This window comes from Triplophysa dalaica, chromosome 13 (assembly GCF_015846415.1).
Source record: "Triplophysa dalaica isolate WHDGS20190420 chromosome 13, ASM1584641v1, whole genome shotgun sequence".
NCBI classification, from domain to species: domain Eukaryota; kingdom Metazoa; phylum Chordata; class Actinopteri; order Cypriniformes; family Nemacheilidae; genus Triplophysa; species Triplophysa dalaica.
Genome location: NC_079554.1, coordinates 9,220,223 through 9,247,342, shown reverse-complemented (window position 1 = coordinate 9,247,342; position 27,120 = coordinate 9,220,223). Strand labels below are relative to the sequence as shown.

Sequence of the window (27,120 nt, the reverse complement as noted above, 5' to 3'; positions counted from 1 at the left end):
GATCAATCTGGTAATTCAATCTAGTTATTTTCAGATTTCTAAGGTAAAATCTTTTCTTTCTCTCAAAGATTTTGAAAGGATTATACACATTTTCCTGTCAGGTTCAGAATTGATTTTAAGATTCTTATTCTAGTTTTTAAATCATTAAATTGGCTAGCATTTAAATTTAGGCATTTGGCAGACGCTTTTATCCACAGCCACTTACAATGCTTTATCCTATACACTTTACATAGGTATTTGCAATCCCCTGGGATCGAACCCACAACCTTGCTCTTACCACTGAGCTACAGGAAAGCAACGTCTAACATGTCAGAATTAGTTCAGCCATATACGCAGTCGAGGGATTTAGGTCCACCGACCTTTAATTGTTAATTGCCCCTTGTGCTAGATTAAAGAATAGGGGTGACCTGGCTTTTGCAGTAGCGGGACCTAAACTTTGGAATCATTTTCCAGTACATGTGAGAAAGGCCCAAACACTCAACATTTTTTAGTACAGTCTAAAAACCTATTTTTAAAGCTTGGCATTTAACTCCATGTGAGAGCTACAATTGTATACTATTTATACTATATATTTTTTTTCTCTTCCTTTACTTATGGACCAATTCACATATATTAATATATTAACATATAACAATATATTATTTTTGATTTTCTTGTACTGTATTGCTTATGACTGTACAGCACTCTGGTAAATACTTGCTGTTCTAAAAAGTTATTTGTAAATAAAGCTTGACTTGACCCAATCTAGTAACACTGTGGCCTAGTAAAAAGAGACGACAACCTTCGAATAAACTACGCATTTTAAAATGCATATTTTAGAATGAAGGAACGTTATTGTATATATACAATCTCCCATTATAATTCTATATCTTATACCACATTTTTCTTAGATTTATTTAAACAATTTATTTATTTCAGTTCATTTAATTCCCACCACAGTGACAATGTTGGCAAGTTATGAAAATGTACCTAAGATATCATAAGATATTTATACTGTAAGTCCTGATAATCAGATGTATTATTTATTTATATTTATCTTCTGGCTATGTCATATGTAGACAGTAGGAAGATAGACAACAAGTATAACGATGAAGTAAGAATATGCACAAACAATGAGAGTATATCAGTATACCAGTTATCAGTTGTCAGTGGTTCATGAGATCATTTAGAAAGTGTAAGTAAATGATTAATAAACTCTTTGAATGCACTTTTATACATCTTATTATTCTGACATATAGTTACATTTACTTAATTTGTTAATAAATGCTTTTTTAACACACATCCCTGCTGTAATTCATGATTAATTAAGGTAGTTATAAAACATTAACTAGTTGTCAGTTAACTATTTTTGTGAGCTCATCTAAAGTGAGGACTATGTATGCCTTGTAAAGCAAATTTGATTATTAAGCATATTATATACATGCTTATAAATCAAGAACAAAGCATTTATAGCTGTATTTATAAACTGCTTACTGATGTCTATTAATGTGGGGCCAATGCTTCATAAATGATTAATTAACTATGTACTGATGCTTAACTAATGATTCATAGCGTGCAGTTATTATAAAGTGTTACCAGAGCTTTTTTTCCTGTACTGGAGCGGATCCATAAACTACAGACTGAAAGAAGTTAATTTGTTATGGGTGAATTAATTCATTCGTTTTTTTCAGAATAGCGCCCAATTTGTAGAGCGCCGAGTTAACCACGGCTACTTATATACATTCCGTGAAATACACGGAATAGAAAAATCTTTTATGGTTGACGTTTTATTTCGCGGTAACAGAATATTACATCACTACGCCCAGCCCTACCTCCCACGATGTAATTTATCACGTGTGTGAAAAATATTCACCAGAGCTGTTTTTATGGTGTTTTGAGCATGCTCCTGCGGCACCACTTCCAATGTTTTCCATTGCCCAGAAAAAAAAATGGAAGTTTCAAGACAAGTACGTCACATCGTTTACTTCCACGTTAAAAAATAAGGTGGAAAGAAAAATAAGGTTGATAAAGGCACTTATAGGATTTTCTTTTTCACAATAACTTTAGAAAAGAAAGAAGATGAAGACTCAGCCTCCATAATGCTCCTGTTGTCCCTCAAACACTCTTTGATCTTGCGCAGATCTGAACTCGAAAGGTTGGTCTTCAGGTTCAAGACAGCGAGAATATGCTGCTCACTATCAGAGAAAAAAAAAATATTGGAGCGTATTACAAAGCAATGCTTAAACATTATGACTATTGCTTGTTACGAGCAGGGAGATCAAGTTTTTAATGTCATCATGAAATTTGCCACAAAGTCTTGATTTCGTTTTTGAGTGGTAATAAAATAGATTGTTCAAAAAACTATTTACATTTAGTCATTTAGCAGACGCTTTTATCCAAAGCGACTTACAAAGAGTAATAATACAATAGGTGCCAATACAAAGTTACTGGTTTCAACAAAAGCTAGACTTCTACCTGTTGAGAGAAACAGAGAGGGTTAGAGAGTTTTTCCTTCTTTTTTTTCATTTGTCTGTCAAGTATTTGCAGAAGAGTTGGGTTTTAAGTAGTTTTTTTAATGTTTTGAGAGATGTGGTTGACCGGAGTGAATAAGGAAGAATGTTCCACCAGAAGGAGTTGTTAATGAGAATGAGCAGGAAAGCAATTTACTGCCCTTATTAGAAGGCAATACAAGATACTACTGGTTTGCTGAACGCATAGATCTTGATGGGGAGTAGGAGTGTAGGAGGGTGTAATGCCGGTGCAGATCCAGTGATAGTCCTGTAGGCAAGCATAAGTGACTTGAATCTGATATGGACTTCAACCGGCAGCCAGTGGAAAGAGATGAAAAGGGGTGTCCCATGACTTTTGGGCTGTTGGAAGACGAGGCATGCTGCTGCGTTCTGAACCAGCTGGATCGGTTTTATAGTCTTTGCAGGAAGACCAGCAAGGAAAGCATTGCAGTAGTCCAACCTTGAGATTACCACGACCTGGACAAGGAGTTGTGATCCATGCTAAGTGAGATAGGGTCTAACCTTTCTAATGTTGAACAAGACATATCGGCATGGCCGCGATGTCTTTGCAATGCGATCATTAATGGACAGCTTTTCATCAAATATGAGTCTGAGGTTCCTGGCTGTTTTGGAAGGAGTGATATTGCTAAGTTGGATGGTGTGTTGCACCATGGGGTGTGCCGAGGAGGGTTCAGCAAGTGGTGATACTCTTTCATTCAAACTGAGATGTCTTCTAGGCAGGCTGTAATGCGAGATGCTACAGTGGGTGAAACAAGATGTAGATCTGGGTGTCGTCAGCATAGCAGTGATACGAGAAGCCATGTGCTCGTATGATGGGCGGAAAAAAGCAGTGGTTCAAGCACCGATCCCTGAGGGACCCCAATGATCATGGGGTGAGCAGTGGAAAACGAGCCCCTCCATGACTCTTGAAGAATCTGTCGGAGAGGTAGGATTTGAACCAGTGGAGAGGAGAGCCTGAGATTCCTAGAGATGACAGGATAGCTAGCAGTATCTGCGATTGACAGTGTCAAACACTGCAGATAGGTCTAGCAGGATCAGGAACCAGGATTTAGATTCCGCCTTGGCTAGCCGCATTGCTTCGGTGACCGATAGCAGTGCAGTCTCAGTGGAGTGGTTTGTTTTGAAGCCAGACTGCTTGTCATCCAGTAGTTTGTTCTGGGATAGGTAGGAAGACACCTGGTTGAAAGCTGCCCTTTCAAGTATTTTTGCAATAAATGGGAGGAGAGAGACACGTTTGTAACTGTCGGTAGTAGATGTGTCCAATGTGGGTTTCTTCAATAGGGGCGTGACCTGGGCCTGTTTGGATGTGGATGGAATTGGATATAATGGATATTTGCCATTATTTGCACCTCTTTTCCAATGCATTTGTTGGATCAATCTCACTGAGAATTTGGATAAGTGTGAAGACTAACCTCAAATCAGGAAAGCCTTTTACTAGTGTGACAATCTCAATTTTTAGACTCCCAGGGTCCTGAAGCCTTAGAATCTCAGATAACTTTGGCAGTATTTCAGGAAGCCATTCCTCTTTTGACCCCTTGTGAAAAGAATATAGATTTGAGAGCCACATAAAAATAAACTGTACTTATGCAGTTTTATGGTCTTAAATTAAAAATCCCAACTTTAACCCATGCTTTTGTTATATAAGAGGGAATCATATTCACGCAAACATCATGTAAGTGTCAGAACTGAAAATGCCCTTGTTACTGAGATTCACTACTATTGTTACTGAGATACAGTACTGTTATTACTGAGATACAGTACTGTTATTACGGAGATACAGTACTGTTATTACTGAGATACAGTACTGTTATTGACACCAGGGCCAGTGAACGCCAGGTTCTGGAATGCACCTATCTATGACCACCTTGATAGCTTAAACTCCGCCTCCACTGAAAGAATATCAACAACTACTGGCGCGGAAACAGAAAGAGCGAGAAAGCAATAAACAAACATGCCAACGACTACGTTAAAGATATCTAAATATTGTGCCATCCCTGTTTGTGGAAGAATACAGTTGCTGCATAACCTTCCTTTGAAATTCCGAATGAATGTCTGGTTAAAGTTTATTTTTAAAGAACTTCCATCTCCTGTAGGAAAAACATGTAGCGTTTGTTCGCTACCCAAAACCAAAAAGGTTAAAAAGCAGTGTCGTCAATATTTGATCCGATAAGAATGGCCCAGCAATCTTATGCAAGTAAAAAAATTTGTACTATGCGTCACTATTGCTTTGTAAGAGATCAATTGATGTGCCCTGAGCACTGTTCGCACAAGATTAGTATTACCTGGGGACCACTAGTCATTTGTATTAATTGTAGAGGTTGTCTGTGATCTTAAGCCTGTGCGAATCATGATCTCTGTGATTTAGCGGGCTAATATATCATTGCCCATTAAAACCCAGCTTTTGTATAGCTGGCCTCAAACCTGGGTAGAAAAAGATTTTGATGTTTTTGAATGTAAAAATGATGCATACATCATCAGTAGACCTCATACAACAGTATAAAACAATAAACAAACCCAGTTCATCACATCTTTAAGTCAGGACTAGGCTTTAGTTAAATTAGGATATTTAAGTTTTTTTTAAAGACATACTTTACAAAGAAACATTACTGATGTGCATCTTGAGAAAAAACAATGGCACTGATGTATTAAGATATTCCATTGCAAACAAGTATTATGTGCTTCTCTTTTGGAATACTATACAGTAAAATCACATGATTGCACATGGGGTGTTCATCTACACATGTGGTTGTGCTCTTACCGCTTCGGCAAACACAGAGCAGATTATTTGGCTGTCTTTGCACATTAAATCTGCAGTTTGTTCCTGCTTTGATTTCTCTTTCAGCTTCAGTTTTCTCTTCATCATTTGCCGCACATACTCGACCATTACTTCAACATGCAGCTCGCCCACAAGTTCCTATACACAGACAAACACAGGATCTAAAGATATACAGGAGCCACAAAACTATACTATTTGGGAATTTATACACACTTGAACCACTCAAAAATTCTTATCATGACATAATAAAAAATAAAATAGACATTTGCAGATATCATGCACAGTTTTTCAAAATTTACTCCAACTTCCCTTTGCACTTACCTTTAACCATCTAGTCTCAAAGTAATTTCAACATTGAGCAATAAACCAAATATTGTGCATGTTATAGAACTTAAAAATAGCATAACTTTACAACAATATATCTATATTTATACAAATATTGTATGTGATAGCGCTTCTGACCTCACGGCAGACAGGCTTCAGCTGTTTCAGATTATCTATGTGATTTTCAAGCTCATTCACCAGACCCTGTATTACTTCATGGTGCTCTGCTAACCAGGCTTGAGTCCAAAGCTTACGGTACAGTGGCTGTGCGGAAATAACACAGAGAAAAATGTGGTTAATTCCTAATAAAATGTTTACATTTCAAAACTATTCAACTGACTTAAGTTTAGTAAATACTAAAACGTATTACTTAATATAATGCTTCCTTACAACTAAGTTGGATACTGATCATATAAGGGATATTCCACGGCTAGCTGTGCATTAAAGGATTTTAACGCATGAAGTAGCTGACGTAATGCAGAGGGTAGTGGTCTGACATAAAGCTTTCCTGTAGCTCAGTGGTAAGAGCATTGCATTAACAACTAAAATGTAAATGTAAATGTAGTGGTCTCAGAACAGCTAGCCGTGAATTATACCACTAATGGTCGTTTGACAAAGTAAAAACAAGGTAAAGCTGTTATTGATGTTTCCAGTGCAATTTTTGATCGGATGGGTGACAACGGTTATTTTCGTCAGTTACTGCAATGAACACCAATCTGTGTATGATCATCAATGTTTATGGGTTTTAATGCACATCTTCGAGCCAATCGGAATCAAGTTTTTAATAGGGCTGGTCAAAAAATGTATACAGCAAACTTTGCGATAGTGTTTAGATATTCCAACTTCACCAAACAATATTTTTTAAATCACGTTATAAAGGAGCAATGTGAGGTTTTTAGGAGGATCTACAGTATTTGACAGAAATGCAATATAATAAACCAAACTATTTCTTCAAAGGTGTACAAAGACCTTACGTAATGAACCGTTATGTTTGTATTATCTCAGAATAATCTATTTCTATCTACAGTATCTCACAGAAGTGAGTACACCACTCACATTTTTGTAAATATTTTATTACATCTTTTCATGTGACACTGAAGAAATGACACTTTGCTACAATGTAAGTGTACAGCTTGTATAACAGTGTAAATTTGCTGTCCCCTCAAAATAACTCAACACACATCAATTCATGTGTAAACCACTGGCAACAAAAGTGAATACACTCGTAAGTGAAAATGTCAAAGTTTGGCCCAAGGTGTCAATATTTTGTGTGGCCACCATTATTTTCCAGCACTGTCTTAACTCTCTTGGGCATGGAGTTCACCAGAGCTTCACAGGTTTCCACTGCAAAACACTGTGCCTCTCCCTCTACCCACGTAGTCCGGTTATCACTGACCTTACAAAGGGGTGGGGGATGTCTACTAATTACTCCTAACGGCTATCTTGCTGTCAGATCAGACACATTTAACAGCATTGCTGTTAACTGTTTGTTTAGTTTGCTCTGCCCTCAAACGTGATGTGCAATGCAAGCATGAAATGCTTAGCTTTATCATAGCTTAGACCACGCAAATAATGCAAGTTAATAAAATAAGCAAAGATTAAGCGAGTATATACAAGCAGCAGACTTGTTCCAGATAAACAATGATGCTCAAAACTGCTCTGTTTGACAGCTAATATTACAATAATAACAACAACAACATATCTTGGTTCTAACAAAAAGAATGGAGATTTGTAAATTTTTTGATGATCTTTCTCTCCAATGTTTCTCTGCTGGAAAGTATCTCCATAGATATCTATGAGTATCTCCCCTAAAAGCCTTAGTAACCCCGGTCCTTACGCGTCTCCGCTGGAAAGTCTTTATAATATTAACGCAGGTCCTAGCTCCTGCCTGACTTGTCTTATTTATTACAACAAATAAAGGGTCTGGGGATTTTAAGTATAAAATAAGGATATCACACTTTCTTCAGTTTTTCTAATGCCCGCATCATCTCTTCCCTGTGTCAACATGAGGAGACACGCTGTCTCAGCAGACTACATATTTTTGTACTGTGGAAGCCACCATCGTGTCTGGACTGAGAGATTGGTTGCTTTTCTTAAACTCACCGCTAGTGGCCACTATAAATCCCACTCTAGACCTTTAAACTTCATATTTCTATTGTCTCAAAAATGAGAGCGAGCATGGTGGAAAGTAAAAGAGTGCCTTCAGCTTTTAAAACCGTTGTGTAAATAAAGTGTAGCAATATTTCGGAAATTGAATATCCATGACAGTATCATGACCTATCTATTACAATATGTATCATATCGTGATTCCGCGCCAATAAACTATTCAGACAGTTTATTTTTTATTTTTTATTGAAAGTAGCTTAAGGTACATCAGTAACTTTCTTTACTTACCTTCAGATCTGTGTGAATTCGACTGAGAAAATATCTGTGACAAATTGTTTTGATGTCTGCTATTGTGGATAAACATGCTGTTTTGGTCTCCTCAGGGAACAGATTTTCTGCCTTTTGTACATAATCCCTGAGAATATTGAAGCATAATGGCTTTTACAGTATGATTATATTTGTTTGTTATGACAAGATTGTTTGTTTACACATATCAACTAGTTTATATGAGCAACACACAATAATGCAAATGTGACGCATGTCACAACTGTTTTGCATAATTGTTTCTTACAGGTCAAGTAACTGTAAAGAGTTACATATATATTTATAGACCTTTCATCGAAGACGTGCACATGGGCCGAAGTTAACTTCTGGTCTGTGTTTGGTTATAACAATTTATACAGTATTTCATTCATAAAATAATTCATATTAATATTTTTTTGTGTTCAATTAAATCAAATCTTTTTTTAAACAAAATCTTTTTTTCCCCGAAATTATAGATTTTTTCTGTAGGGTCTACTGGAAGTTAAGTCTGGGCCACTGTCTATACCTACATAAATATGTTGAATAATTTTTTTCACATCCGAAATACTACTCGTTATTGAGATAAATCAAACTTACCCAAATAGGTGAATGGTAACCAGACTAGCACTCAGAGTTTGGGGAATATTTTCTTGTTTTGTTTTCAAATGATCCTCAAGACATTTCATGTAGCTGCCATTGAAAAACAAGGAAAACATGTTTAATTTCAATCCAATGAGAATAGGACAAAAAGTGTGTTCCTGTAGCTCAACTTGTAGTGCATTGCGCTTACAAAAGGTTGTGGGTTTTTATACCTCAAAGTCACTTAAAACAGGCATACATGTGAAAGTAATGTAAATGTATTTACCTTATTAGAAAACTGTCCAAGTGGCAAATAATATATCCAGATTTACTTTCAGAGCCCATAATTGTTTTGATGTCTGTCACAGCTGAATGAATAAGCTATAAAACAAGAGTGGTGACACTGGATTTGAGCCACTAAAGCTCATAATCTACAACAAATCACTATTATTCAGTTTGAACTTGTGACTTCAACGTGCATAAACAAGAGGGTTAGAATGACTCTTGAACCCACAACCTACAGATATAAGGTGACAGCAAGGTCACTGAAGTAGTATCCATCCATGCGTTCAGGTTCCATGCCATCACCCCATCTCTTCATTTCATTCTCAAAAGCGTTTGACAACCACATTTTAACTTCAGTCTAATGACAGAAAACATAAGGAAATATGAGTTAAAATATGCAGCAGCCTCTGTGATTGAGGGGATATTATTGTGACATTAGTTTACTGATCTAAAACCTCAGCCAGATTCACATTTTTTTTAATTTTCTAATAAAACTCCACGGCTGGCAGCCAAGCCCCCGCATCAGCGCCTTCTCCCAGCCATATCGGCTGCTTCAACTGCGAACGCAAATTGTGTGCGTTAAAAAAATTGTATGCCTGTAGTTTCCCTTTTGTATAGACGCTGGGATTTCCGCAAGGTACAAAATAATGTCCGGCCATGTACCTTTGGCCATTTAGGTGCATCCCTCAACCATTGGCCTGGCCGTCAGGAAACCTCACCCCGTTGCTTAAGGTTAGTTTATTTATAGCACTTAGGAACATTCTTATTTTTTTGTCTTGTGAATCTTGCCTTGTTTTCTTCTACATTTGTGTTTTTTAATGCTATTAATACCAGTCATGCTCTAAATTACCTCTTTGTATGAAAAGTACTGTTCCTGTAATTTCTCAAGATCTTCTTTAGGCAACAGAGGTCCAAGAGAAGAATGGTTGATGTGCTCCTCCAGTTCTTTGTGCCTCAACACATCACTGAAAACATATTTTAAAACATTTGGGGTGGGTTGCACCAACAAGGATTAAAGTAAACAGAGTTTAGAGCTAAATCTAGGTGTTGTTGATCCTAGTTTTATTTTAATTCAAATTGCATTGCACCACTTAAAGGTCCAGTCAGTGAAATCTAGCGGCAATGTTGCGAATTACAAGCAACCACTCACTCCACCTCTCCCATTGGAAACGGAAAATGGCAAATGATTTGCAAGAGGACCCGCGGTGTATGTAGATAGGAGTAGATCATTCTAAGGTAATAAAAACATAATGTTCATTGTGTAAGCTCTTTACACACCCCGAAGACATAATTATGTATATTTTATTGCATTTCTGTCAATAGATCCTCCAAAAAATTATACACTGGACCTTTAATTTAAAAAGGAGAATAACAAATTGTGGATTAAAATTTTTAACCTACTTAAACCATCATATACAATGCAATATAGTATTTCACTGTCATGTAAAATGGAAATAAACAGCTTGTGCTTGTAAAGAAACTTAATTTTGCTATTTAAAACCTCTCTCTGGATAATTCGTTGATCAGTCTGATCATCCATAAACACATTTCACAAGCCTTGAGGGGTATGACTGTGTACCAATAGGATAGTTGAGCTGCATCATTATCCTGCACCTCGTGACTGGAGCAGACATAAGAGCTTGGTATGGGAATCATGAGCAGGTGGACCTCTGCCATCGACACCGCTGCGAACGGCCCAGGTAGGCAATATACCTATTTCACAGCGTGACGGGTACAAACCAGAAGTAGGGTAAATGCTCTAACAACGTTCACTACACAAAACAGTTGCGGAGACTAGAGGTTAATTCTCCCAGTAAACCATAAACAAATCGGACAACTTATGCTACTTTGCTTTTATGCTACTTTTGCTTTTGCCAAATAAAATAGCTTTCCTGTAGCTCAGTGGTAAGAGCATTGCGTTAACAACGTGAGGTTGTGGGTTCGATCCCAGGGGATTGCACATATCTATGTATAAATGTATAGGATAATGCAATGTAAGTACATAAATTTAAATGTAAAATGAATGCCTGTGCGAAAACAAGCTGAATGAATGAATGGTTACGGCAGCAGTTCAGCAGGAAAAATATTTTTCCCTACTTTTGGTCTCTGTCGCCATTTTGTGAAATAGGCGAATAGCGTTTTCAGGGGTCGTCGTCGTTAGTGTTCTGGGGCCAATAGTTTAATTTTGACTGAAATGGTCACTAAGTTACAACTTACGCTCTACTAAATATTTTTTAGTTGCACCATTCAACTTCGTTCAACCATAATGTTACGTATTTACTAAATGTTAACGGAAGCCTCCCATCAGGAGTAACTGTTGGAATAAAATAGCAGACTAACTGAACTAACTGAATAAGCTCTTGTTTCACTCGGCATTATGAATGAATTACACACATGATAATGCTGACTTTTACAGTCACTAATCTTAAAATAGAGAACACTATGTGATTACATTAAATGATTGACAGCTTAATAAGAACTGTCCTAGCGCCTCCGTTTGCGTAACATATCTGCCTGTGTTGTGCACGGCAAAATAAAATCATATTTTAATTTCATCGGTGGTTGGCAGTAAAATGAAATCACCCATATTCCATGTCATTTCTTATTGCATTAATTAGGCTGTATTGTATTGTATTGTTTATAATTTTAAATATGTTATTATGTTATAATGAGGTATGATTCTATTTAATAAAAACATTTGCGGTTATAACGGGAGGTCAAATCAGTTTAATTCAAGATTGTTTTGAAAGTCTCAACATTTCAACACTACTTTTTCTCATTAATTTACAGGCTGCTATTGGACTGTTAAAGGTAAATGTCATATTATGTGACTACGCATTACTTTACAGAGAGCTTATGAGCTACTAGCTACATTCTGCCTTAAGACCAAATGGTGCAACCAAATAACATACAGATTTAGTTACAAACTAGCTAGTAGTTACTAAGCCTCTTATTTGGACTTTAAGTTCAAATTTAAGAAAGAACTTACGAATGGCTGGTGCAGCCTTAACCTGAAACTGTTTGTGGCAGCACTGGTGGCTTAGGTCTGTCTGTTCAAGACTGGATTTAAATTTATTTTTATATTAACTTGTGCAATTATTTTATTATAAATTAATTGTATTAAATTAATGGTTTGTTGAATTTTGGTGTATTTTCATTTTATTAAAGGATCCGCATGTAACATTTACACTTAGCGGTTAAGCTTGGTAACTCTTACACTGATAATTTATACGTTTGCAGTGGTTTTGTTGTTCGTAAATATAACTCAATCAGCAGCTCGTTTCAGAGGTTGCGTCCTCTGGAGGTCACATTTAAGGGACATATTGCTGTCTCGATTAAATAACCATAACAAAATTGTATATTACTCATTGTAAATAATATAGTAATATTTTCTAAGTTTGCAACATAATATTACTGGAAACCAAGCTGTCGAAATACACCAGTGGGTAAAAAATCTTCAGTGGGCGGGGTCAAACAGACCATAACAGAAACAGACATTCCGGCACGGAACACACATTTCAGAGTGGAATAAGTAATGGCTAGTCCATGGCTAGCCATACATTAAAGGATTTTAATGCACGACGTGGAGGTGAAGAACCTCCGCGAAGGTTGCCTCTGCGAAGTAGCTGTGGATTATCCTGCTTATACCATGATTATTTGCCAAGTTAAAGCTTTTATTGATGTTTACAGTGTCATATTAGATCAAACAGGTGAAAATGATGGTTATTTTGTCAGTTAAATTTAATCAAACTGACTTGAGCTACCCGTACGTTAAAGACTTTTAATGCACATATTCCAGCCAATTAGAATCCAGTATGCAAACGACCCTGGTATAACAGGCTATTGCATTGTTTTTTGGACAAACCAATATGTGAAGTCAATGTGTTTCGTAAATGTTTACGAACATATTAAAGTATTGTCTTGATTTCATATAGTAAAATTATAACACACAGCTCCTTTTAACAAACAAGCTTTTATGTTGCTTAGTGGTTAGAGCATTGCGCTAATTTAGCCAAGAATTAGCCAAGTAAAGGTTCTTCAAGGTGTCTTTTGATTGTTACCGGAAGTTCATTCAGGGGTCACCAAAGTGCGCATGCACAGTAACTAAAGATGTAACGATTCACTCAACTCACAATGCTTATTTTGTTAAGATGAAAGCGTCCATAACCAGAAGTCTTTTTTTTTTATCTTAAAGAACCGGAAGTTGCATTTTTACTTAAGTATTTTGACGCATTTCCGAGTGATAGTTGGCATTGCTTTCATCTTTCTCTGCGATTTGATTGGATCTATAAAAAACGCTGTTGCATTTTTAAATGGAACTGGCAGCAGACTGTCAGTTGAAGGGGAGGGATGCTCTGCCCAAGCCATCTAACATACGTCATCTAAAATGTATAGTTTACGAGTTCACCTATGCAGTTAATAAAGGTTAGCAGAAGTGTAAAAGGTATGCGTGTTTGGCGTGCTGTCCGGGGAACGGGCTCTGAGCTTGCCGTTTTCTTCTGAACCCGGAACACTCCCCCCTGTTAGGATGAGTGTCCCGAGCTCAGAAACGGCCCGAACCCAGAGCAAACCCCCCGGATTCTGCTAACGGAGGGAGTTCGTGGGAGGAGGTGGGGGGGGTGTTGAAAACCGTAGAGATGTCGCAGGAAAGAAGTCTTGCTTATTTATGGGCTGGCTTGCTTAGCCGGTTGGGTGGAAGCCATGATTACTGATTACGAACCAGCCGGGCTTGATTATATGCTCCGGCTCCTCCCGAACTTTGTTTATAAAACATGATTTATTACAGGTCGGAATTGCATTTTCAGATTTTAACCAAAGATTGTGAGGGCACAGGATTTTTAAAAATAGAATGACCCGCATTGACAAACGATTTGGAATTAATACTGCAATATTTCATGAAAAAATATTAACTATAATTCTTTATTTCACTCGGACATTAATGTTAAGAAGAGTTCTCATCTACAGTATGCTGAACAAATGAGAACTGTAGACAAATAATGTGGATCACTTGATCTTGAATTTAAAAGTACAATTAAAATTCTGTTGGGAAAAGTGGAAGCCATTCAAAGTTTTCCATTCCATAGAAGAGAAACGGGTGATACAAAAGCAATATCATCTTGTGAATCGCTACTTACCATGGGTAGAACTTGGCAACCCAACTCAATATGTAGTGGCAATCCTCAAAATCAATATCAGCTCTTGCGAGCTCTTGGAGTCTGCTGGAGAACGCATGATGGTAAAGTAGGGCATACTTTCTGCAAATGTCAAAGTCCGGTGGATAACATTCTCTCAACCTTCTGACCACCCTGAGCAGATCTTTTTGCACTTGTTTGCCCATTCGGCACACCTCTCTCTTCAAGGAACTAGACAGGTCCGCTGTATTCTCATCTTCGTTCTTCATTTGTTCCTCCACAACAGTCTGGAGTAGTGAGTCATGGATCTCTCTGCACCTCGTTGGTCTCCAAGGTGGACGTTCATCGGCTGCTAGCTTTTCCCAGCATCTGTCTTGTGCCTCCTCCTGAAGTATGGAAGTCAACGCACTCTTGAGTTTCTCCTGGTTGTCCTCATTTAGGGACTCACAGATGATCATCCTCAGACACAAAATGAAGAGTTCATACTCTGTCTGCAACTTGTCTTCGTCTTCCTCCGCTCTTTCTGCTTCATTTGAATTTCCAAAGAGACGTTCCTCTGCTGCCACCAATTGCTTCTGTGCTTCAGCCAGGTGGTTCTGTTTCAGGTTCTCACTGAAGTCAAGGTCTAGATCAGTATGTGAAAGGAGAATTCATGTAATTCACTTATTTTGTTAAAGGGATAGTTTACCCCCAAAAAACATTCTGTAATCATTTATTTACCCTTGTGTCGTTCAAAACCTTTATGACTGAATGTCTTGTATTAGCGGTTTTATGTCCAGACAATGGAAGTCAATGGGGGCCAATGCTGTTTGATTTAAAATATCTTTGTTTGTTCTATAGAAGAGTGTTGTGCAGATTTACAATGACACGAGGGTATTTCATTTTTGGGTGAACCCTGTAATTTTAATGTGTGCAGTATGGTACGCTATATGTGATCACACACACACAGTATCTTATTTATCTTAAAATAAATGTACGACATTGTTAAGTTGCAATTGTTAAAGAATCTTTTAATGTTCAGTACATGACAACATTACCTATTTTACCTGATAGCATTTCAGGGGTGCATTTTGAACTCTTCTTCTGTTTCTTGAAGTCTATGTTCATGTTTTTCACACGTCTCATCTCAAAATCACAAGCGGAATCTTCAGTAGTGTCAAGAGCCACGTCTTAAAGAGGATTATAGAAAATAAAATAGACAAGTAATAACACTTTATAAGATATAATACCTACTTTTTTAAAAACAACCTCAGCAGGGGTGGACTAGGACAAAAAATCAGCTCTGGCACTGTAGCCACACCAGCCCACATTACGACACCCTGACAGCCCAACCCACCAACATGCATTCATTACTTACATTTGTGTACAGATGGTGAAATAATGTAAGCAGCTGCATGTAACAGATATTTAAAAAATTTTTTGTGTTTAAATAGAATACATAATTAAACATACAAATAGTAGCAGCAGTAATAGGTGTGTTTGTGCATGTGTACCAACAGATTTTTACCTTCTTAAATATTTTAATGTTATTTATTATATACATTTGTGAATTAAAGTATGCTGAAGTGTTGCTAGTGTGTGCTGCATGTGTATTTGTGTGTGTTTTGTAAAGTATTGTGTGTGTGACATTAGAAACTCGCAGCAACTGTATCAGGGTGTTTCTCTCTGCTGTCTTCCTACCTCTATGACTCTTGACTCGGCTGCAACAACAAAGCTGTCTGAACTGGATCCGGAAACATCCTAGTTTTGAATAGATGAACACACAATTCAGATAAGACAGAATATAAGTTAGCTAATGACTCCTCATCTTAGTATTGCCTTTAAGTGCTTGTAAAAAAAGCCTTTGTTCCACACTTGGATTAATTACATACTGTTACATATACTGTATATATACAAATATATATACACATCAGACGCGATTTCTTTAAGACTGCAAGGGAAGCTCAGCTTCCCCTATAATTGTCAAAAATGAATGGTCAAATATATGTACTATTACGTTAACATTTTATTGATTAAAAATGCGTTAAACACGTTCATCTCGAACGAAAACAATTTCGTTCAGAATCAGCTACTTAGGTCGGCTGACTCGATTTCCTTCTCATTCATTCCCGTAGAGTACAGTGCATTACTCTGTTGAAGCCCAGCGTCCATTGACTTCAATGGGGCTGCTTTAAACATTTTTTTTCAGTGCTTAGAAACAAGACGGTCATTGGATAATACTGCGATTATGTCCCGCCCACGGACGCTCAGCGTCTCTGGGATGAATGGAGGAGTGGGCTGGCCCAGACTCCGAGCGTCTGCGTGATGATTGGAGGGTCTGTCATCTCTTTTTAATCCACTTTTATGTCCTAAAACGCTTGTTTTTTGGGGTTGACAGCTTATAAAAACTTATTTCTTGTTTTTTTTTAGCTTGTTTGCTATACACATTGTCACATATCAGCTTTTAGACATTTTTTTGTTATAAATCATAAATGACAAGGAGGCGGAAGTTTCTCGCAATGCAAAGAGACGGTTGGTGTGGGCGTGGGCGTGGTCTTCAGATTATGACGCGTATCACTCTGTGTCTCCATTTCCAACTCAGTCCCATCGCGGATTTTGCATGTGTAGTCGAAGACAAACTGCTGCAACCTTCATCGTATATTTCACACAATTTCACACCACATTCATTGTTTCAGTTTAACATAATTCCCACATTTCCTCCCGTTGAGTTAAATATATATATATAGTAGATTGTTTGTTCATTAATTCATATAGACTGAACTAGCCTGCTAGCAAACTGCACACGATGGCAGACAGTGCTAATATTGTCGACCTGATTTTGGCAAAGCCATTAGAAAGTCTTCCTTATGAGGAGAAACTTAGAATTAAACAGCAGGGCAGATCAATATCAACACCTAAGATTGATTTAGTGCAAAAGATAGGGAAAAGTAACAGGTCTTTTCAGCTCTCCTGGTATGACAAAGTTAGCTGGCTGAATGGAAGTGCTGTGTAAAAGAAAATGTACTGCTGGCCATGTCTCTTGATGAAACCATCTCATGGATGTGTTGTTAGTCAAAATTGGGGTTTGGAGATCTGTCAAACTTTGACAGGGCATATAAAATGCATGAAAATAGCAATGAACATGTGAGTGCATGTGCAAGATTAAGTTGCATGGGCAGGATCAGGGTTGAGCATGCAATCAATGAAGGTGCTCGCATTCAAGTGACTAAACATAATGAAACTGTTAAACAAAATAGGGCCTTCCTAAACCGCTTTATTGATGTGACATCCTTGCTTGGCCGGCAGGAGCTGTCATTTAGGGGAACATGATGAGAGTAGTGAATCATCCAACAAAGGGAATTACAGAGAGTTCACAGAAACATTAGCTAAATATGACTCTGTCCTGTCCACACAATTTGAGTCCTCAACTGTGTTTTTTGGTATGTCACACACTATTCAAAATGACTTGATCTCTGCTCTTGCAGCCACCATTTCTGATCAGATCAGAGATGAAATTCAGGATGCTCCCATTTTTGGATGGCAGGTGGATGAAACCACTGATCCTGCCGTGCCCAACTCTCTGTCATTGTTTGCTATTTGGATAGTGCAGGTAAAATTCAGGAGCGCTTCATTGGATTTTTTGATGTTTCTGGGGGGGGAGATGCTCAGTCCGTTTTTTATGTTTTAAATGAGAACATGCAGGGCTACAATTTTAAGGATAAGCTTGTGGAACAGACCTATGATGGGGCTGCTGTCATGGCTTCAGCTCTCAATGGTCTGCAGGCCAAAGTGAAAGCAATAGCCCCCAGTGCAATGTTTGTGCATTGCTATGCACACAGACTGAATCTGGTGCTGTCACAGGGGGCCAAATGCTTGCCTGAGTGCAGAATTTTTTTTGCATCACTCTCTGGGTTTGCCACATTTTTCTCAAAATCCACAAAGAGGACGTCTTTTCTGGAGTCTGCAGGCTGCTCAAGGTTGCCCAGAAACTCTCCTATTTGATGGAATTTCACATCACGGATAGTGAGCACTGTGGCAAACAATTATGATGGCCTCCTGCAGACATTTGATAACATCATTGCAGATACGACAATGGATGATGATACACTGGATTGTGCCAAAGGCTTCATGAGGAAACTGGAGGATTTTGAGTTTGTGTTCATGTTGTACACAAATGAACAAATCTTCTTTGAGACATATGTGGTCTTTGATATTGTCCAGCAGAGAGCGATGGATGTTCTTTACTGCAAGAAAATAATTGAGTCTCTTCTTGCATTTGTCGAAGAGAAGAGGTCAGAGGGGGCTTTCCAAGCTGTTTATGCCAAAGCAGCAGATCTCACATCAGACCCAAGAGATGAACCCATGAGAAAGCGCCGTCTGACCCAATTGCAGGATCCCCAAGAGCGCTACAGAAATCTGTACATGACCATCCTTGATAACATCTTGGAGCCAGTGGCGGCTCCAGACACTTTTGATTGGGGGGGCAATGGGGGGTCCTGGTCATTTCAAGGGGGGTCTCATGAAAACCCCCCAAAAATACAGTGGACATGGCTAATAACTGCATATTACTGCTACTAAACAAATAAAACCAGATCCATGCACACTGTGAAAAAAATGACGACAGGCAAAACAAAAAGCCGCGTCTTTTGACAGAATATTCAAGCCACTTGTACTGTTTGAACCACGAGTAACTAAAACCCCTGGATGCTAGCTGCCCCTGAAATCCAAAAGAACGACACGGTTATGATATTAATTTAGGCTGTCTTGGTTTCTCGGCTGGGCCATGGCTTAAATCCCCGGTTAAATCCCTTCCATTTCAAATAACGTATGTGCAACGTTAAATGCAAAATGAAAATAAAAATTCAATTATATCAATTACATTTGTAATCATAAAACCCCTGTAGGAACTCCCAAATGTAATTGATATAATTGAATTTTTATTTTCATTTTGCACTTAATGTTGCACATACGTTATTTGAAATGTATATTTAGATACACAATTAAATTGTCAATTTACATACTGCATTGCCATTTTGCATATTACATTGCAAATAGAATTTTTTGCTTCCATATGCGAGTTGCTCCGGTCCCACCTCCTCATCCTCTAATTCAGTGGTTCTTAACTCTGGCCCGCGAGATCCATTTTCCTGCAGAGTTTAGCCACTTAATGTAGGGCTGCACAGATTGTTTGGCATATCGCATTAAAGTACCGCGAGAGCGATACAAATCCGTACAGAACAATCTGCACTTGAATTGCTCTCGCGGTACTTAAATGTCATACGCTGATAGATTTACGCAGCGCCGCATTAAGTTGAACGCGTCTATTCCTAAAGACGCTGATTAGCTTGTTCAGGTGTTTTATATCAGAGTTCGGGCTAAACTCGGCAGGAAAATGGATCTCGCGGGCCAGAGTTGAGAACCACTGCTCTAATTCCTCGGTGTCCTCTATTTCTAATTCTACGATCAAGCAGGGCTCGCCCTCCACTGCAAAGGGTATATTAACAGTCCTATTTTTGTCTGCTGTCAATTTGTTTTTAGGTATGACGAAGCGATCCATTTTTAGCTTAAAGATATAAAGTGCGTTGCAGCACTTGCGGGCTCGCGGCAGCGCCATGAACGCAATGACGTAAGGCGCAGCGGCAGCAACGTTCATGGGGCGTCGCAGTGATTCTTATGTTTATATTTTTTTATATGTCGAATAAATTATGAATTATTATTGTTCTGCGTAGTTTGAAGAGGGCCATTGTTAAATCTTTATCCCGGATATATATATTTTAATATATATTAAATATGTTTTAATCACGGAGGCGGTGGGGGGTCAAATGGGGGGTCAAGGCGTTTTTTGGGCGGGTCTTGAGACCCCCCAAGACCCCCCCTGGCGCCGCCGGTGCTTGGAGCAGATTCCTCGACGTTTTTCAAATTTGGAAAGTATGCTTTTCTTATAATTAGTCAAACCAGGGAAATTTGATGACATGAGACAAGCATTTCCAGAGGAGGCCTTCCAAAGTGTCCTGAAAAGTTATGGCCATCACTTTGATTCAGGGAGACTGAGGTCTGAACTTCAAATCCTGTATTCAGATCAGGACTTGCAGAGTAAAAGGGGAAAGCTGTGTGATTACTTGGTGTTCCTTAAAGACATGGAGTTGGACGGTGCAATGCCTCAGCTTTACAAACTGTTCTCATTAGTGGCAACAATTGGAGCTACATCTGCAGGTGTAGAAAGGAGCTTCTCCTGTTTAAAGCGGCTCAAGTCCTACACCCGTAACACAATGGGCCAAGGCCGTTTAAGCAGCCTAGCTCTGCTGGCCATTGAGAGGACACTGGAAAAGACGCCTAGTTGGTACGACAGGGTTACAGAGCATTTTCTTGAAAAGGAACGTAGGGCAGAATTAACATATAAATAAATGGACAATTTTTATGATTTAGGCCGAAAATGAGCTTCCCCTCTTTAAAAGATCAGCAGCCGCCACTGATACACATGTGTTCAAAGTTTTATATTCATATTATGGTATATTCATATATTAATCAGGATTTTAGCAGCAGTTAAAGTGACTGTTGGTGGAATTAACAGAATTAACCCTACTGGTAATCGCGTCATACGAGCAGTTAGTTCTATAATTGCCTCTTTTACCCCTCTGTCCGGTTCACTTTCAATTTGGGCAGAGCTTGCATTGCTTTGCTTGGGACACGTTATTGGACCCAATCTTCTCGCTCGTTAGGGATTTTCATCACATTTCTCAGTCAGGGCCTCATGATAAGAGACTGACTTTTAACATAAACGGTGCCGGTTCGAGCCTCAGTACCAGCAGGGATTGTAGGTGGGGTGGAGTGAATGATCAGCGCTCTCCACTACCATCAATACCATGGCTGAGGTGAGACCCTTGAGCAAGGCACTGATCCCCCAACTGATCCCAGGGCGCCGCAGCAATGGCTGCTCACTACTCTGGGTGTGTGTTCACAGTGTGTGTGTTACTCACTGCTGTTTGTGTGCACTTGGATGGTTTAAATGCCAGGCACAAACATCCTCCTGACATCCTTAAACCGATGACACGTATTATGGAGGAACAAATCTTGTTTTGTGGCTGGACTGTATCTCACTTCCGTGTTAGACTGTTTGATAGCAAAGAGTATTTTCTTTTTAAGGCCTATTACCCTGTACAGGAATTCTTGAGGAGTTTCAGTCTCCATCTGTTTGGCGCACATTAGTTCTTGAAATAACTTGATGCTACTTTTGTCGCCAAGGTGTGACTGAAGGAACCTCTTAAGCTCTTCCACTGTAATATTGTGCTTATTCGTAATCATTTATTTGAAGTTATGTAATATTCCCCTGACCAGTTCAGCTTCATTGAAATTCTTTGACTCCATCATCGATCAGTCTGCACACACTGGTGTGTGTGATGTCAGATGCATAGTCACCGATTTGCCCATCTTGTATATTAAATTCATGACGTTTCAGGCAGGAGAGGTTTGCAACGAGACAACTCTTTCAGTGATCCCTGTGAGGTATGTTCAATATTATTATTATTCACGGGTGTGTCACTGTTGTGTATCACAGGTGGACTAGGAATGGAATGTTGACCTGTGGTGTAAGATACTGAATGAGTTTCCTGCACAGCTCTTCGAATACTGAATGTCTGACAGTAGGATTGGTCCAAGGACTTGTATCTAACCATCTAACTCTCTCTAGGTCAGACGCAGTTTTAGGCATTTCTACATGCATAATCTGAAGTGGACATGTGCACTGTAGAGGTGTGTGTATGTGAAGTAGGTGCAGGGCATACATCAACGTTACTCTCATCCTCACCAAGAAGATGACAAGGCGCTGCAGCACCATGCTCTTGTACAACAGCCTCCACAGTCTCTTGTAAAACCAAAAGTTCAGTCATACCTCTGTCTTCTGATTCTAAAAGGTGAGTGCTGTACATGAAGGCATTGATGTGTTCAAGACAGCCCTCTTGATCTTCCGCGTCAAGTTCGGTGAAGTCCCTTTCTGGTATTGGACCGATGCTTTTGGCGACTTGAAACAGTTCAACGGCAGACAGGTGAAGTAGCCTTTTCCTGATGTCCCACACCAGGCCCTTACGTATTCGATCAGCCATGATGATCTCTTTTCTACTGTCCCAAGAGCAATTCACACAGTCAACAGCTCTCTGAACCCCTCCTCTCACTGACGTCCTCTTCTTTTGGATCACCTCATCTGCATCCACATTCTGTTGGTCCTCGGGTTTTATGGTTAGACTTCCTTAGGCATCTGGAGTCGATCCCGGACGAGCCCCCAGAAATCTGTTACAGGCCCCGTGCAGAAGGCGGTGTTGGCAGATTAGAAAAATCCCTGTAAAAAGTTACTGATTTTATCATCAGATCTTCCATCATGTTACATTAACATTATTTCTTTCTTCTGCATCAGCAGGACATATAACTGCATTACATTCGTTTTCACTGAAATGTCTATTTGAAATTGATTTGTATGTCACATCTGTACTCTACACAAATATAATATAATATGAATAAACATATACTGTAGAGAACATAATAACCTTGTAACTGGACCCTGTGTGAATCAAATTAAATACATTTCAGGAGCATATCACAAATGTTCATTCCGCAGCATCCAGAAAATGGCTGATGATCAACACATTTTTAATATTTTCACAAATTGTTATATTTATATGCAATTTATTGGCAACATAAACATACATATAGGAATTAAAGTGGCCTTTCCCCATGATACCAATTTCAAACTTTAGTTAGTGTGTAATGTTGCTGTTAGAGCATAAATAATACCTGCAAAATGATAAAGCTTAAAGTTCAGTGCCAAACGAGATATTTTCTTTAACAGAATTCGCTTTTCAAGGACTACAGAGAACGGCTGGAAACAGACTACACCCCTATACTTCCCGTCACTATTCCGAGTTTGAAAAACCTCTGCCCAAAGGAATAGCCCCCAAAAAGGGGGAGGCCTTCCTCCGAGAAGAGGAAGAGCCACTGGAGTAGTGTTGGGTTTTCAGAGATTGTAAACATTTGACTGAGCTGCCCATTTAATTACTTTCACTTTCATTACAGTCTTACAGCTGGTAAAAAGAATTCAGCTACACACATTTTAAGAGAACCAACAGTCAAATAACACCTTCCAGTGTTTCCCATACAATGCATTAAATGCGTAAAATATAGCCATGTTCATTCTTGAACACCCGTTGGAGATTATTTTTGTAGAAATTCAAGTTTAATTTTCACTTTCAACAACTTCTGATTGCATTTCTATGGAGAAATTAGAAATTAGTATTGTAGATTTTTTATATTTGGTTAGTTATTGTAAAGACTCTGTATTTATAATTCAAATAGACTCCCGTTACGCTGCCTATGCTGTGAAGGCTGTTCTGTGTAATCCACTGATATTGTGAGTGTGTGTGCGTGTGTTTGTGTGAGCACGCATACGTGTACCTCTAAAACACTTCTTTGAAAACATCTTTTGAAGTCCTGCTTGCATATGTCTCCTAGTCAGTCTGCTTGTTTTATCATCCAACTCGGGTCCAATATAAAAAGGCAAAACTAATGCTTCTGTTATTAGTGTTAATAAATATAACCGGTTTGACCCAATAGGTCGGTGTCATTTCCCTTGCTAGAGTAGAAAAAAATTGCGATCTCTAACAAATATTGATGTTTGCACATGCATTAACAGACCTGCGTTACACTTCGATCGATCCGCATGTGTTTACATGATGAAGTGAAGTTGACGCCATTGTTACTGTTTATTGCTAAAAGTAAATGCTTATGAATACACATACACGGAGAGGGGGACCGACCAATCACAACAGCCTGAGAAGCGTAAGCCCACTGATATGGTGTGGGTGAGATATCTTCAGACACACGCTCTAAGCGGGGAACAAATCATCACAGACCTGGTCAGTGTTAGCAATCAGAGCATTTCAGAAGGAGGGATTTTATATAGACCGGAAGAAATCCAGTCGTTTTGTTGGAAGAGGGACAGTGGTGAATAATAGACTTGAAATATGTGAAATATAAAAGTTTTTTTGAAACTAGAAACATAAACAACCATTGTTAAACACCCAAAAAACATAATCAAAGCTTCTGTCATGATTACACCTCACCTTGTCAGGAATTTCTTGGTCTAGAGGTGGAATCTTACAGGATCCTTTGTTTTATGTGGGAGAGAGACTATTTTGGCTCCTACTTGTCGCCATACTCTCTCTATCCGGTCTGCGTCATCGTTCCTGCCCTTCTGTTTACTAGTTAGTGTTAATTAGTTTATCCCCTGCACCTGTCCCCTCTTGATTTGGTTCCCTTTAAAACACCCTCGTGTTCATTGTCCTCTACTCGTTCATTGTGTGAGATTCTGTACGTGTACGTTGCTCTGTGTATGCTGTACGCTACATTGCTCTGTGTATGCTGTACGCTACATTGCTCTGTGTATGCTGTACGCTACATTGCTCTGTGTATGCTGTACGCTACATTGCTCTGTGTATGCTGTACGCTACATTGCTCTGTGTATGCTGTACGCTACATTGCTCTGTGTATGCTGTACGCTACATTGCTCTGTGTATGCTGTACGCTACATTGCTCTGTGTATGCTGTACGCTACATTGCTCTGTGTATGCTGTACGCTACATTGCTCTGTGTATGCTGTACGCTACATTGCTCTGTGTATGCTGTACGCTACATTGCTCTGTGTATGCTGTACGCTACATTGCTCTGTGTATGCTGTACGCTACATTGCTCTTTGTATGCTGTACGCTACATTGCTCTGTGTATGCTGTACGCTACATTGCTCTGTGTATGCTGTACGCTACATTGCTCTGTGTATGCTGTACGCTACATTGCTCTGTGTATGCTGTTCGCTACATTGCTCTGTGTATGCTGTACGCTACATTGCTCCATGTAGCTATTCTTGGATGCCTTGTCTTGCCTAGTTCCTGTTTCCCCTGTCTAGTAAGTGTTGGGTTAGTGTTTCTACTAGTGTTTTTTTTTCGTAGCCTTAGTCTAGTCAGTCCTTGTTTTTGTTCATTGTTTATCCTGCTTTGTTTTACCCCATCGTGGGTCTTTGTTTTGTGTTTATTGTAATAAATTATCAGTTCTTTCACACCATCTGTCTCTGCCTGCTATTGGGTTCTACCATGTCATACCATGACAGCTTCAAAAACAGCAAAAGAATATCTCCTTTAAATGAAAGTCATACCTGTAAAAACAGGAAAAATTGAGGAGACAGGATCAAGCGTGTCGCATCTAATTCCCAGCACTTATGATGGCGCAGGCGCACACTGTTCATCTGTGTGAGTCCTCAATTCATTTTCAAAATGAGACTCGCGATATCACTCCATAGACAATGTCAAGTCAAAGTTTATTTATAGAGCAATTTCAACACCACTAAAATGGACCAAAGTGCTGCACAGCAATCGAACAATGTAAATTACAACAATATAAATTGGTCATTTCATGAGAGATGGCGGCGCCATTGTTTGTGGCTTGCCGTCGGTCTCAGGGTTTCTTTATTTTCTATGTCTTTTCTTACGAAATATGCCTTGTCACTACTGATTTATGACAAAGCTACTCTCTTAAGCCTAAAACCGGGTATTAATGACCTTCCATTTCAAACACGAAATGGATCTCTACCACCTCCGTTTCTGATGTCGATACCGGTGTCATGAACTGCAAGGAAGACAATGCAGGGAGAACCCAATTGCAGGCACAGACAAGGCGGATGAAGGGGTTAAAGGATTTATTAAAATAATAAACACAAAACAAAGACCCACGATGGGGTAAAACCAGACAGGAATAAATATATAAACTTTAACAACAAAGGACACTGACTGATTAAACTATAAAACAAACACTGGAGACAAACACTAAACTAACACTTACTAGACACAGGGAACAGGAGCAGGGTAAGACCACGGCATGAAGAAGCTATGAAACAGGAACAAGTACTAGAACAGGTACGAGAAACAATGCACGAGCACAAGACAAAGAACACGAGGGTGTTTTATAGGGGAACAAACACAGGATCATAACGAGCAACAGGTGCTGGGGATTAGCACTAAGGAGAGGCTGACGAGGAACGTGATGCAGGGAACAATGACGAGACACGAGAAAGAAACATTCAATCTCACATAAAAGGAGGGGGGAGGGGAAGTCCTAGCCCTGGGGGACGCGCCAGGGCGCAGAGCCCCAGGAGGCTTGACAGGGGTAGTCCTGGGGGGAACTGTCCTTGTCCCCTGCAGGACTGCTGGGCTAGACCGCGGCTGGGCAGCCGGACTTGACGGCGGCTGGGCAGCCGGACTTGACGGCGGCTGGGCAGCCGGACTTGACGGCGGCTGGGCAGCCGGACTTGAAGGCAGCTGGGCAGCCGGACTTGACGGCGGCTGGGCAGCCGGACTTGACGGCGGCTGGGCAGCGACCTCTGGCGGCTGCTGGACCAGCCTGGGTTCCGGTTTCTGGGGAGAATCTGCAGCCGGGCTGGACGCTCGGGGCCGTCGTGAGCGGATAGTGAATGCTATCCCGGGCCGCCGTGAGCATTGGGTTGCAGTGTACCACACTGCCTCTCCCCCAACACTCACGGTTGGATACATGGTACTTGGGGTCTGAGCGCAACTCCAAGCCGCACCCAGCCTCGGTTCCGTTTTTCCCGGAGTTGCATGACGAACTGAGTAAGACCTAAAACAACCCTTTCTCGGCGTCCTCTCTTCCCTCGATGGTGGGGCAGCTAGAGGCTACATCGATATGCCCCAGGGGTAACGTGTAGTTGCGGTGCACCTGTGCCCGCATATGGCGGCCACCTTGTGAGGTCGACCTAGACTCCCGTCCCGGGCATGTAGGACTTCGGCATCTCTGGCATCTTATAATGCTGCGGGTCAAGCTGCCTCTTCTCTCCACACCATAGCCATCTTGCAAGTCCATCACGCCAAGGCGTTGAAATGCGCCATGGAGGTAAGACTGACCTAGGATTAATGCAGGAACTCTGCACCGCCACTGACCTCGCCTTACGGTCGACTGTGACCGTGCGGGCCCTGGGTCGGACAATGTCCACACTCATGGTCCAGGAGAGACACCTCTGGCTCAACCTTATGCAGATGCGGGACGCCAAGAAGGTTCGCTTTCTCGACGACCCCAT

General features: G+C 39.8%; 1 pseudogene; it reads right to left on the bottom strand.

The window, feature by feature from the left end:
* Positions 1–2,014: 2,014 nt before the first annotated feature.
* Positions 2,015–27,120, bottom strand: LOC130434591 (tumor necrosis factor alpha-induced protein 2-like; annotated as a pseudogene).